This window comes from Mustela erminea, chromosome 7, assembly GCF_009829155.1.
Source record: "Mustela erminea isolate mMusErm1 chromosome 7, mMusErm1.Pri, whole genome shotgun sequence".
NCBI classification, from domain to species: Eukaryota; Metazoa; Chordata; class Mammalia; order Carnivora; family Mustelidae; genus Mustela; species Mustela erminea.
The window spans coordinates 1163565-1177358 of record NC_045620.1 but is presented as its reverse complement, the minus strand read 5'-3'; positions in this window follow the sequence as shown (position 1 = coordinate 1177358).

The following is a 13794-nucleotide window of genomic DNA, read 5'->3' as shown; positions in this document are numbered from 1 at the left end:
ACGCCAGCCCCTCCCAGCAGGGTACCACAATGATGGCTGGTGGGTCCCAGGGCAGGAAGAGCTTGGAGGTGTCCCGGGCCCTGAGCCTGCAGATGGGCCCTCTCTTCCTTCCGCACCCCACATTTCTGCGAATGTGAGCCGGATGCCGGTCCGCCTTTGGGTCCCGCCCCGGCCACTTCCATCAGCCAAGAGCAAGGGGGCCTGAGTTGAAGGACGCAGAGGCTCCCTGGCGCTCGGGACCACACTTGAGAGCTGAGCACCTGCTACATGCCAGGCCCTGTGCTGAGCGGCAGGGAACAGGAGGCGCTGCCCAGAGAGATCCCGGCAGCAGACCCAGGCTGGCGGGAGGGCCGCAGGGGGCAGGGACGGACAGCTCAGCCAGGGTGTTACGATTTCCCACTGGTAGTGCCCCCACGCCCTCTCCTGGCGGGGCAGGCCCTCAGACCCCCTTCATGGGGAGGGACGCCCCGCACCGGATAGGAAGCGATGCTTCTGGAGCCCCTCCGTCCTGTCCCTGCCTGTGGACTGGGCACTTCCTTCAACTCATACAAACAGCTTTATTGGAATACGAATCACAGCCCATATAACTGATCCATTTAAAAGGAAACTCAGTGGGTTTTCGTCTCTTCACAGAGTCGTATGACCGACCACCCCGCAGGCAGCTAGAACGTTTTCATCATGGCAACAAGAACGCCCCCCCTAGCCGCCACCCCCAGCTCCCCGCCCCGCTCTCCGTGGCAACCATGAATCCGCGTTCCTCTCTAGCTGTCTGTTCGGGCGTTCACTACGGGGGACCACACGTGACGTGGTCCCTCCGTGTCTGCCGCGGCCATGGGGCGCCACCACACAGGAGTCTATGTCTTGTCCAAGGTGGAAAGCTGGTCCGCTACCCATGTTGGTCATATTATTTAAAGGAGAAACAGAGGTCCCTGGCCCCTCCCAGCCGTTCCCAGGCTGAAACACAATGTTTTGATCCCTTCGATGTTGGAATTAGGATGCTGTCCTCCTGCAGGACTGACCACGGCCGTGCTGTAGCATTCTGAGGGACCCGTCGCCGGGACGGACTTGGCCACTACATCCATGCCAGTCCACATCTGCTGCACCCCCGGCCATGAGGTCCCCAGGATGGGGTCTGCCAAGCTCACCTAAGTGACCACTGGGCCAGGCTGGCCAGGGAAGGGCGTCCAGGGGCACAGAGCATCCAGGAGTCAAAGTGCAAGGGCAAGTTTGGGGGGCAGGCAGGAGCTTCCTGGGAGGTGATGTCTGCACGCATTTCACAGGGGAAGGAGGGAGCAGGGTGCCCGGGACCAAACAGGAGCCAGGGCTGGCAGCGAGGCCGGCCACGTGGTGCCGGAGACCCCGGCATTGTTCAGGCAGGAGGCAAGATGGCGAGGAGAGACCAGAGGGACAGGAGTCCCAGGTCAGCACCAGGATGGGGTCCCACTGCCAGCAAGGCACAGCAGCTTCAGTCGGGGACGAGCACATATCAGACGGGGGAGCCCCGAGGGCCCAGCGCTGCCAGGGCCAGACCCCAAGGCCCGCCCCTCCCCACCCCGTGTTCCCGCCGCCCAGCTGAGGGCTGGGGCAGAGGGTCAGCTGACTCCACAGGCTCCATCCCACTGTGGGAGCCACGTCCCCTCGCCCCACTGCAGCAGGGAACGCCGGCCACATCCCCGCTGGGGGTTACACCAGCCCCTGCAGAGCCGTGTAGTGTCAAAGCTCCCCGTGGACCGTCCCAGGCAGGAGGGATGAGCCCGGGACCCAGGCCTGGAGTGCCGCTGGGAGAAGCCGCTCACGTGCGGCTAGGGGAGTGAGGGCGAGAGTCAGAGGACGCGGGACCCTGGGGGACACGGCACCTGGCTCTCCAGGCCGGGCGCACGCACATGGGGCTCACAATCATGTGTCCGCATCTGCAGGTGGTTGGGATTGTCCCTGTTTTATGGAAGCCTTAAAAGGCTTCCTTTTAAGGGAGGTCTGAGAAGGTCTGAGAAGCCTTGTGATGTTCCCGGAGGCCCCACAGCGATACAGTGGCCCAGGCAGGTGTCGTGGACAGCTGTGTCCCCCACATTCTGATGCCAGAGGCCCGGCCCCAGTGGAACGGTATCAGAGCTGAGCCCCACAAGGGGCATCGGCCCTCTCTCCCCACGACCGGAGGACCCAGCGGGAGGGTGGCCTTCTGCAAATCAGGAGGAGAATCCTCACAGGCCCCGGCTGCAAGGTCCCACCCAGCCCTGCAGGGAGGCCAGAGGCAGGGAGGGACGGGCACAAACACCCGACATCCTTTCCTGAAATGCCGCAAAGGAAGTGGCTGAAAGAAGCAAAGGAAAGGCGGAAACCCGCCCGTGTCCTGCCGCGGGGGACCGTTGAAGACATCACGACGGACATCCCTACAGCAAAAACTTCCAAGGTGACTCTGTGAATGGACAGGGACGCCAGCCGTGGACACATGATGGGTGAGGACGGCAGGTCAGGGCATACAGGGTAGAGGCCTGATGGGAACCGGGCAGGGGGGCAGAGTCCTGGGCCGCCAGGGCTGGGGCAGCACCCATCTCCCGGGAGGGTCCCCATGCGTCCACAGTCATCTGACGGTGGCCTGGGAGACCCGGCACCTCGCAGCATTGTGGGGGACGCTCCAACACCAGCCATGTTGGCCAGAGCCCCGGGGCAGGGGGGAGGCTGCCCGCAGCCCCCAGAGTGGGCCTTGGGCAGGGGGGAAGCTGCCCGCAGCCTGGGAGGGAAGTGGGCAGGGCTCCTGGGTCCCAAGCGCCACGCCCACCCAGCTTTCCCCTGATTCCTGGCGTCCAGTCTGGGGTTGGCGGGAAGCTACAGGAGCTGGTGGGCCTCTGGGGCCTCTGCTGAGATCTGGGGCATCACCCCCCTGAGTGGCCTGCACGTTTATGTGCATATGTGCGCTCGCAGGTCCATGTGCACGGATGAGCGTGCACACGTGTGCTCGTACACACACTCACTTCTAAAGTGCTCTCCCCATGGAGGGTGGTTCCAAACCTGATCTTGGTTCCGGCACTTAACAGGTGTGTGACCTTGAACACGTGATACTGAGCCCTGCCTCAGTGTTCCCCTCAGCAAACAGGGCCCATAGGGGGACCGGCCTCCCCAGGGCGAGGAAGAATGGGTCCGTCTGGGCGGAGCTCTGAGGACGCTCCGCCACCGATTCCTGGCTGCTGCAGGGCCCTAGGCAGCTCCTTCTGGTCGGGTCAGAGGCTAGTGCCCCCATGGCCCAGCTGTGCTAGTGCACGGTACCCCGGGCTTCACACACCCTGTACTGCCCCTGGGCGGCCCCTGGGCATGGACGCGAGGCGTGGACAGCAACTACTCTGGGCCTCGTTTACACTCGGGTCTATTTTAATTGGCAGCACATCAGAAACGCGCGCGTGCTGGCCGTGGACGCCAGTCGCGGGCAGAATCCGTGGCACCCACAGCAGGCTCCCCGGGGAATCGCGTTCTGCTGTGTTTACTTCCTGGCTGGCTGGTTCACTGCTCGTTGTGCGGGGCCCACAGGGGCCACGGAGGAACCGCCCTCCCGACCAGAGGGAAGCGGCTCGGGAGGCTTCGGGGGTGGCGGGAACGGCCCCGACGACAGTGAGGACGAGGACGGAAAGCGAAGGCTAGGACGCGGGCTCCGTAGTGACTACACCTGGGCCTCTCAGCCTGGGACGGTGCCCTCTGAGCCCCAGCGCACCCGCGAGCCTGGGCTGGCCGCATGGCCTGGGTCTCACAGGGACAGGCCTGGGGCAGACCCAGTGCATCCAGAGACGTGCGGTTCTGGGGTGTCACTTACCCTTTCCGTGGCCTCAATCTCCCCACCTGTGAAATGGGCGTGATGCCACTGTAAGGGCTTATCGGGGTTTACGAAGACAAGGGTCTCCAGGTTGGTGCTAAATGCCATGGGCGTGCTCATCGGATGCCTGAAGCAGCCCTGGCCCTTGCTCCGCGGGTGGGAATCGGAGGCCCTGACAGCCGGAGAGCCAGCCCGCACCAGCCGGGGTCCCAGAGACAGACGCAAGGGGAATGTGTGCGTCTGTGCGGACGTCCTGTCCCTGAGGCCAGGAGACCTGCCGTCTGCCAGCTGCAAGTGTGGGCCCGGGGAAGTCAGTGAAGGACTTCCCACGGAGGGCCACAGCCCGAGCCCCCAACCGAGGGCAGAACAGACGCCCTCCTCCACTTCTGTTCTACTCACGCCTGCAGGGGATTGGACGAGGCCCCACACGGAGGGGCCAGCTTCTTCCAGAGTCCCTGGGAACACCCAGAAAAATGTGTCATCTGGGCTCCGGGGGACCGTCAGGTTGACAGGTGACGTGAAAAGCCGCACAAGCCTGCCAGGCTGTGCCGTTTCTTCCTTGAACCCCACGGCCCCCAGAGGATGGGGCTAACCTGGCTTGCAGCCCCACATGTGCACAGGAACTGGGGGGGGGACCCACACTGAAAGGCGGAGCCCGCGGCCTTCACGCCCCGGCTTCAGAGTCTCTGGGGAGGGCCCAGGCCGCTGGGCTGTCCTCCCAGTTCTGACCGGTGTGAGCGCTGCCCTCGCTGAAGCTGCCTCAGACCTCCTGAGCCCCTCCCAGGAGTCACTGCTTTGCAGGAAGGCCGGACTGTCAGGCCAGGCCGTCACTGCCCCTGGAAGGAACGAGTCAGGAGCCCGGTGGTCCCCAGCCTGTCCTCCGCGCGGCCGGCCACGGATTTGTGCTTCAGCTAACGCCGACTTCACAGCAGAGACAACCCTGAGGACTGTCCCCGTACTGACTTCCCGCCTCCCCAGGGAGACAGCGGGGCAAGAGCTCGAGCCTCTGGGGGCCCAGCAGCCCCTCCAAGGCTAGCGAGTGGTCTGGCCGGGGCACCCAGGTTGGGGCAGAGGGGACCCCTCTCCCATCCTAGCAGCATGGATGGGTTGGGTGGCAGAGTCACCGCAGGGGCGGTGGGGCAGAAAGGGTCTGATGAGGTCAGGCCGACGGCTGCCCCCAGCCTGCTCCCCAGAGACGGCCGCGCAGGGTCAGCTTCCCGCACAGTCGCTTTCTGCCCTCTGCGGTGGCCTCACGCTGGCGGCATCTTCTTGTTGGGTCGCAAGGAGGCAGAGAAGGAAGTCAGGAGGCCACGAGGCCCAGTGTGTGCCTCGGGAATGCCCCGACCCTCGAGGCGCCCGGGCGTGAAGTGCCCGGCCCCTCACGCCAGGCTCGGACGGGACGGTGCCTGCGCTTTGTCTCCGCTTCCTTCCTTCGTGGCGCCTTCTCCTGGGCGGCTTCGTTCCGCGTAAGAAGACGGTCTCAGGCGTGCCACATGCGCCGTGCGTGTCCGCGTGTCCCTGTGCTGCTGGGGTCCGCGGGCGGCTGTGGGCGGGTGGGCTCGGGGGAGGCAGCAGCCACGGGATTTTCAGCGGGGCGGCGGCTCCTTCCAGGGTGAACGGGATCTCCCTCCCCGCGGACTGGCACCTGGGCGCCCGGGGTCAGGGGCCTGCCTGCCCCTCAGGACAAAAACGCACTTCGCCCCAACCCCCCACGCCCCCCACCCTGCGCCCAGGCTGCACACGCAGAGGGGAGCGCGGGAAGCCCAGGACCAGACTGACAGCGAGGGGCTGTAACGAGCCGGCTCCAGCCCAGGAAGCAGCCAGGAAGTGTGCGGAAGGGGGCGTCCTCCTGGGGAGGGGCTCTCCGGACTGGCTTCCCCTCCCCCCTCCCCCTCCTCCCCACCCTTCATCCCTCCTCCCTCCAGCCCCCACCCTCCCCTCCTCCCCCTCCCCACCTGCTTCCCCTTCCCCCACTGCCTCCCCCCCTCCCCATCCCTACCCCTCCAGTTCTCCCCTCCCCCCCCTCCTCCCTCTCCCCCTCCCCCCTCCTTCTTTCCACCCTTTATTCCGTCTGGTCTCCTGCCCCCACGCCCTCCCCTCTCCACTCCTTCCTTTCCCTCCTCCCCACCCCCCTCCCCCGCTTGCCCCTCCCCCGCTTGCCCTCCCCCTTTCCGGCTCCTTCCCCCCACCTCCCCCACCCCTCATCCCAGGATTCCTCCCACCCTCTCCCCAGTCCCAGCCCCTCCCCCTCCTCCCCTTCCCCCTCCTCCTCCCTCTCCTCCAGGCTGAGGCTGCCGTGGTAGGGCTGGGGCTGGCAAGTGGGCCTCTGGGCTGTCCCCTTCTGGGCGCCTCTGATCCCTGACGGCAGCACTGACGGAAGACAGAGCTGTGTCACGGGGGTGTCTTTCAGGGCCATGTGCCCCGTTATCTCAGCCCAGTGCACCTGCCAGAGCATCTTTGTGCTGGGGAGGGGGGGCTGCAGAGCTACTGCTTCCGGAAACGGAGTGTCCCAGCTCAGGCCCCCAGGTGACGTCCTGAGACCTCCGGACTTGCCTGTGACCCCCAAGCGCCCAGCTCACTCCCCACTTCTCTCCTCGCAATGGAGAAGCTGCCGCCCCCACCGCCACCCCCCACCCCCCTTCACCAAGGACAACGGCTGACGCTGACGGAGGGTTTCTCCCTCCTCTGATGTCCCTCAGCTTCCCAATGAGGCAGTCTCTGGGCTGGGGGTGGGGAGGAGCAGAGCCTCCCGGCCAGGCCCCTGCCCCAGGGGCTCCAGACCTCTCCCAGCCCCAAGCCGCCCCAACCCCCACCCACAAGCCGCCCCAACCCCCACCCACACCTTCCCTGCCTCCCAGATGTCACTCCCAAGGTTTTGTTTACTTTTCTTAAAAACTACCTTGTTACAAGACAGAAAGGGCAAGAGCCGTATTACGCTGCAGTAGTCGTTCACCTGCTGGTCGGAGTTCGTTTCAGCTCCTTCTCCAAGGGCAGCTTTGGGTGATATGCAGGAGGAGGAGCGGGTGGCCGGGGACACAGGGCCACACAGGGCAGGCAGGAGGGAGGCTTGTAGCCACAAGAGAAGTCCCCACCACAGGTAGGGACCTCTGCAGACAGATGTCTTCATATGGCTTCCTGATTCCGGTGGCCTCTGGCCCAGCCTCACGGGGCCGGCCCTCGTCAGCCAGCAGACGCCCACCAAGCATCTTCTCAATGCCGAGGCCACGGCCGCTGCTGAGGGCAGAGCCGTGGCTGGCACAGGGGGCCCCCAGTCCCTAGGAGTCCTCCACCCACACAGAGTACGTGTGGCCACCTACCAAGGGGGGGCTGCGGAGGAGGTGCCCCGTGAGTCAGGGGGCCTGTGGAGAACAAGAGTTTGAGCTGACCTGGGAAGGAGGTAGCAGGCAAAGGGGGAGCACACCGATGGCCAAGGGCATGACCCCGGTCGGCGGGTGCATCTAGGGAGCGGGACACGGCAGGCGGCCCACCACCATCCACGCGGGGAGCCGGGCTGGGGCAGGCGAAGCAGCAGCATCAGAGCCACAGACAGATCCCGAAGAAAGGGAGCCGGCCCCCCACCCAGGGCCACACCCTCTGGGACCCCAGGTTGGTGGCCAGCTCTCTAGCCAGACTCCGTACCCCAAGGGCAGGCACCTGGGGGGGGCACAGAGCACTCCTGCGGGCCTGGGCCTCCAAGGAGGACATGCCAGAGGCCCAGCTGCCAGATGGAAGGGCCTAGAGCTGACGGCACCCGCCAGGAAAGCCCCGTGCTCTAAGCAAAAGTGCCCAGCGGAGGGGAGAGGAAATTGCCGGGGTCTTCGGGGCCCCCGGCTGGTGGAGAAAGAGGGTTCTCATTTCCTGAGAAACACACTCCTTCAAATCAACCAAATGAGGGCCCTGTTCAGCACGAAGACACATGGGTATAGAAGTTGGAAAATCCGATTCATCACGGCACAAGAAATCCATTTCCCACGAAGACCTCCCTGACCTTCCCTCTTGCAGACTGTCCTCCAGGTCCCGTCCAGGCGCTGGAGAACCCCACGGCTCCCAGAGCAGGACTAGCCTCTTGTCAGAGAGCCAGTCCAACCCTGGCCCTCTGTGCCTTCAGCCTCTTCCTCCCTGATCCGTGGTCGCCTGGGACTGTGCCTCTGGACGGGATGTCAGTGGGACAGGGAATTCACACACCAGGGTCTTCCTTTCCTGTGCACCCTTCATTTCATGGCAGGAGGGTTTGTGGAGAAACCCAAACGGGCAGACGCCACCCTGGGCGCCAAGGACACCAGATAGACAGTAGAGGCTCGGAGCATGGGACGTGGTCCAGGCGGTCCCCGGTCCCCGGCCCCCACCCCAGCGGGGCCAGGCCAGCTCAGCAGTCACTCTGGAGAAGCAGCTGCATCCCACACCTTCCCCTCCTCTGGGCCCGAGTCCTTTCCAAAGAAAGTCCTGGAAACCCTTGGAAAGTCTCAGGCTGAAGAAAGGAGCTGACCGCCCTCCCGCTCAGGGACCCCTGTTGTGCTCCAAGCAGAGGTGACCTGTGCCGTCGGTGCCCCAACCCCTGTGTGCGTCCGCCTGGCTCTGGCTGGGCCTGTGGGCTCGGGCAGGGGTGCCCTTGGGCCAAGGAAGAGGGTGTCCCCTGAGGACATGGCCACAGGTACCTGCATTCCTCATCACACCTCAAGTCCCACTTCGGGGACTGCCGACAGCCGTGGAGGGGGAGCCGCTGCGGGCAGATTCAGCTGCCGCACAGGCGTCGGGGGGACGTGCAGGTGCCCCGGCCTCACCTGCCGCCCCCAGCGCTGCTTCCTGGCCTCCTCCCCGCTACACCCTGCCTGTGCCTCCCTGTCCCACGTCTGTTCGGGTACCCGCCTGCCGTGCGGCTCCCCGGGCGCCCCAGTACCCCATCGACTCCCGCCGTGGCCGCACGAGGCGGGTCGACATCCTGTTCTGCTTCCCCACAGAGCTCAGGAGAGGGTGTCCCCTGTTCCTGCCTCCAGGCCACCTGCTGGAAAGGCCGGAGGGGACCCCAGGCCATCTACCCCTCTGCCCCCTCCTCCGCCTGGGGAGGGCTCTGCAGGAGCAGTGAGAGCCCCAACAGGGAGGGAGCAAGGGAGGCCCGGCCCTCCACGCCCCCGGACGCCGCTCCCGGTGGGACATGACGTCCCCATGTCACAGAGGCTGCCTCAGTGGGCTCGCCCTGGGGTTTATGTCTGGACGGTGGAGAGGACGCACCGCACTGGTTTCCAGCCTGGCCACAGCAGCCAGCCCCGCCCAGGCAGGGAGCGCCGTTCAGTAACTGCCATTATCTTACGCTGGACACCGTTCTGTCAAGCTTGTGTAGACGCAGAGGGAGAACGGCGCCGAGCGCCCGCGGGCCCCCTCCTGCCTCCGTGTTTTCCAGCGCACACACCCCCCGCTTCAGCCCCTCGGCAGCTCAGCCTCTTGCCCCAAATTCTTTGACAAGGTCAGAAGCCCTTTGTCAGTGCACAGGCACGCTAGGAACAGGGGTGGACCTGCCGGCCTCCGGGGACTCCCCTGTGCTTCCTCAAGGGACATTCACAGAAGAGCAGACGGCCTGGTGCTGCTCAGCCCTGGAGGACGAGCCTGGCGGACGGCAACCTGGGCTGCTCGGGGCTGCTCGGAGAGGGACGTGAGGGCCGAGGTTCTGGTGTGCTCGGAAAGGAGCGGGAAGGGCCTAGAATTCTGTGTTCCCACAAACGTGTTTTCCTGCAGTAACTCGGCGGCGGCCTGTCAGTCGGAGCCGGCGGCGTGCCGTTCCGAAGCTGATCGTTCCCTGTCACAGGGAGAAGCTAATGATCTCCTCCCGGCTCCCGGCGGACGGGAGCATCTCAGGAGCTGACGTCTCCATCTCCGAGCCTTGAAATTTCTGGAGAAGCCGAGAGTCCGCCAGGCGTGACGCCACCGGCCTGTTCCCACTGGGCGTGTGAAAGCAGCAACCGGCGGGGGCGGCTCTGGGCCCTCTCGCTCACTTTGCCCATCAAGGACTCCAGAACCCAGGTGTGCGAAAAACTGCACGGGACATCTGAGGTGCCTGTCGCGAGACACGTGGGGCCGGGGCTTGAAACTGAGTCAAACCCGCTTGAGGAAAAGCAGGCGGGTGGGGCCGGCTCACGGGGTCCCGGGAGTCAGTGCTGCAAGCGGTCAAAGGCCTCAGAACCAGCTCAGCGAGCGGCCAGCAGGGGTGTCTGCTCTGCCCGGCGAGTGGGAGGGCTTCCGAGCGTTCACCCTGGGCCCCTGGGCCGTGGGCAGGGGACCTCTGATTTCAGGGAGCAGGCCACACTGGTGGGTTCCAGGTCCCCAGACACCAGTGACTGAGCAATAGGGGCAGGGATGGGGCAGGGCTGGGGCAGGGCTGGGCAGAGAGCACAGGGCTCCGGACAAGCAACACCGACAGATGTCCCGTCCGGGGTGGAGCAGTGCCCTTCGCCCCTTGTGAGGACAGATGAAGTGGCGCAGAAGTCCCATCCAGAGAACCAGCCTGACAAACACACACGGCGAAAGAGATGACCAAAGCCAGGCTCTGAGAGCCGGGGCCGCTCCGGCTGTGGACAGCAGAATGCTGGTGCCCTCTAGCAGCCTCAGCCCTTTTAAAAGGAAGACGAGTGAGCCATTGTGTCCCAAAGCCGCCCCACTCAGCCTGGGGTCCGCGTCAGGCCAGCCCGGGGCTGGGTGTGCGGGCTGGAAGCCGTGTGGGCCAGGACGCCAGAGCAGCGCCTGGAACAAAGCAGGCACAGAGCAGAGCAGGGCTCCCGTGTGTGCGTGTGTGTGTGTGTGCGTGTGCTCGCCCGAGAGGCACGCAGCGCCGGAGCCGGCTGTGACTGCTCATTTACACGAGAACACATGTCCTCACGCATGCTTATGCTCCTTTTCTCCCCCAGGGACGATATTTTTAAAAACCAGATTGCAGAACCGTGCTGGTGCGCTAACCGGCGAACCCATCTTTCGAGGGGAAAACACACAGCCGGCCTCCAAGCACGTCTCGCAGACACCCGCCAGCCGGGGATGGACACTCAGGCTGGCCCCAGGAGGGGGCCCCCAGCTCTGAGCCTGGGAGAAGCTCCCCACTGGCTAGGCCAGCAGGGGCGCCCTGGAGCAGGGACAAGAGGGACCCTGTGTCCCCACTGCCCCAGGACGAAGGGTGGCTTCATGCACGTGCACCTGTGCTCCCTGACCACGCTGTGGTCAGGTTCCGGCAGCCCCTAGATGCTCCCGGCCCCAGGGAGGAAGGGCTGGGGCTTCACGGCTAACAAGGAAGGCCCCGTGAGCCCCATGGGCTGGGTGCTGGCCGGTGTGGCCCGTCTCCCCATCCCCGATCTGAGGACCCTAAAGCTGTCTTCACTGGGCTCTATCGCTTCAGAAAGTTAGATTCACGCCGACAGAACAGAGAATTCCCCACCAGCCTCTTGCTCCTTGTGAGTGGGGCCCCTCTCACGCTGCAGAGAGGCCACAGGCAGCTTCCCCAGGACTGCTGGGTCTCAGCTCCGGTCCCCACAGGTGGCACACGAGCGGCACCGGCCAAGGGCCACTGCCCGACCCCACGGGAGCTCAGTGTCCACTCTGCGGCTCCGACGTGGACGGGCAGGCCCCAGCGGGCTGTGGGCCGATTGGCCCCAAGTGGGAGAGGCCCCGGGTGCTGGGGCTCGGGGTGCGTGGCCCGCAGGGACAGCGCTCTGAAGGCCTCGACCAGAAACCCTGCATCCAGCCCCTGGAACTTGTGAGGACATAAAGCGGACCGCGTGGACTGGACAAAGTGAGGGCACTGGTCCCAGACTGGGTGGGGAATGCTCTCTGACTGCCGTCGGAAAGTGTCAGGACCAGAAGTCGGAAGGCAGGAGTGAGGCCTCTGTCAGAGGACCAGGAAGGCCTCCAGGAGCTGGGGGGACCCGCCTGGCTGCGAGCCAGACTCACGCCTCAGTCCTGCGGCCACAGGGACCCACCCTGCGAGCCAGGAGACTCTGCCAGAGCCCCGGTCAAGGGCCCGCAGGCTGATGCCTTGGCCAGGCCGCTGGACTTGCTGCTGCGGCAGCTAGTAATTGCAGGCGGTGATTGCTGGGCCGCCCGGGGAGGGGGAGGCCCAGAGGCCTTCGCTTCGGGAACGTGAGGTCCAGCGGGCAAGGCCACCGTGCATAAACGTGTTGCCGACAACAGGCCCCTTACACACTGCTGGGGACAGTGCCTGGCATCCAAGTAAGGAGGGGAGAGCCAGCGGGGGTCACCTGGCTGTCATGCAGGCCTCCCATACCTCGGGGCTCCTGTCCCAGAGACGGACCCCATGCGGCCTGGGTGGGTCCACCCTGCTGGCTCCAGACTCCCGGGCCTGTCCCTAGACCCACACTCAACTCCCCCGAGAGGGCCCTGGCCCCCCCCCGAGATCCCGAGCACCCTCAGCCCGGAGCAGGTGGACAGATGGTGAATGCGTTGTCTGAGGTCACAGAGGGCTGTCTTGGGGCACTTTGGGGACAAGGCAAAGACCTCTAGGGGTGGAGGTCCTGGGGAGGGGGATTCTAGCACCTTCTCTTTTGCTGCTGGGCATCTCCTCCAAAGCTTCCAACACGGGGTCCCACCACCCTAAACCCATGTTGGGCGGCAGAAGCCAGAGAAGGACTTAACCGAGGGGACGCCTTTCTCCTCACCCCTGCTGGCCGGAGCACTGCCTGTGGCCCGCCTGCGGGGCAGGACCTCTGTGTCCACAGGGGAGAGGAAGGGCGGAGGGAAGAGGGACGTGGGGATGCCCGTGACGCCCCCTCGGCCCCACAGCCGCGGCTCTCCGGGGCCCCAGCTGTGCTGTGGGGGCCGCACGGGAACCCACAGGCTGCCCGGCCTGCTGCCGCACCCCTGCGACACGTCGGCCTCCGTCCCGAGCCCCTGCGGCCACTCGCCCTCAGTGCCCCCACCTGCCTGGGCGTGCCCTTGAGCAGCCACCGGAGCTCTGAGGCAAGAATGACAAAAGAGCCTCCGGTTCGAGTTTTATTTTTGGAACTCGTATGAAGTCACTACAAGATGAGAGACATTTCTTCTATTTAAATATTTCTAGGCAACTAGAACTCCTGATTACAGACAAAGGGAGCTTCAGCTCTGCAGAGAAAGAGCTGGAACCGTCAGCATCATGTTTATGCAAACTCCATGCTCCCCGCCAAGGAGGAGAGAAGTCGGGAAGGCAGGGGAAGGGGCACCGATGCCCACCTGCCCCTTCCCACCTCGCCCAGGGAGGTGCTGGGGGCGGGGGGGCATGGGGAGGGGTCCCCGCACAGGGCTGTCAAACAGCCAGCAGGCTCCCGAGGCCAAGAACTCCCAGTCCCCTTCCTCCAGATAATAAATAGGAGCGTCATATTAGCCGAACGGGACCCTCTCGTCTTTAAATTGCCTGTTATGTTCGGAGTGTGCCTGGGAAATTCAGCCACAAACTGGTAAATTTATAACAGGCTCAGAAACTGTCCACCTCCTAGGGCGAGAGCTGCAAACACACCGCTTTTCTTTGCACACTGAGCAGATGGGATTGTCCTTCTGTGTTAGACGCGCTGTGTGTGTGTGTGTGCGCACGCGCGCGCATCTTCTGCCCAAGAGCAAATTAGGGACCTCCTCCCAGCATGACCAGGACGGGGTGAGGGGGAGGCAGAGGGCCCCTCCGTCCCTTTCGAGCCTGGCCCGGGGGCGTCGCCGGGCGGCCTCTAAGGCGGTTCTGACCAGCACCCTCGTGTGCACGCCCGCCTGAAACCGAAGCCAGCCGTCCCAGGCACTTCCGGGGACCGAGCGACCTTGAACGTGTCTGGGAAGTTGGATTTTCTTTCTCCTGAGGAAATGATCCGACCCGGCCCCTTTCCTCCCAAACCCCAGCTTCCTGGAGCGGCCCCTCACTGAAGCCTCAATGTCCCAGACGGGGCTCACTCCGGCGCGGCTCCACCAGGCTGTCCCGCCCTCGGCTGCCGGAAGGGCCAGGAGCTGCTGCTGTTTGACAAGCCTCCAGGACTGGTGAGGAG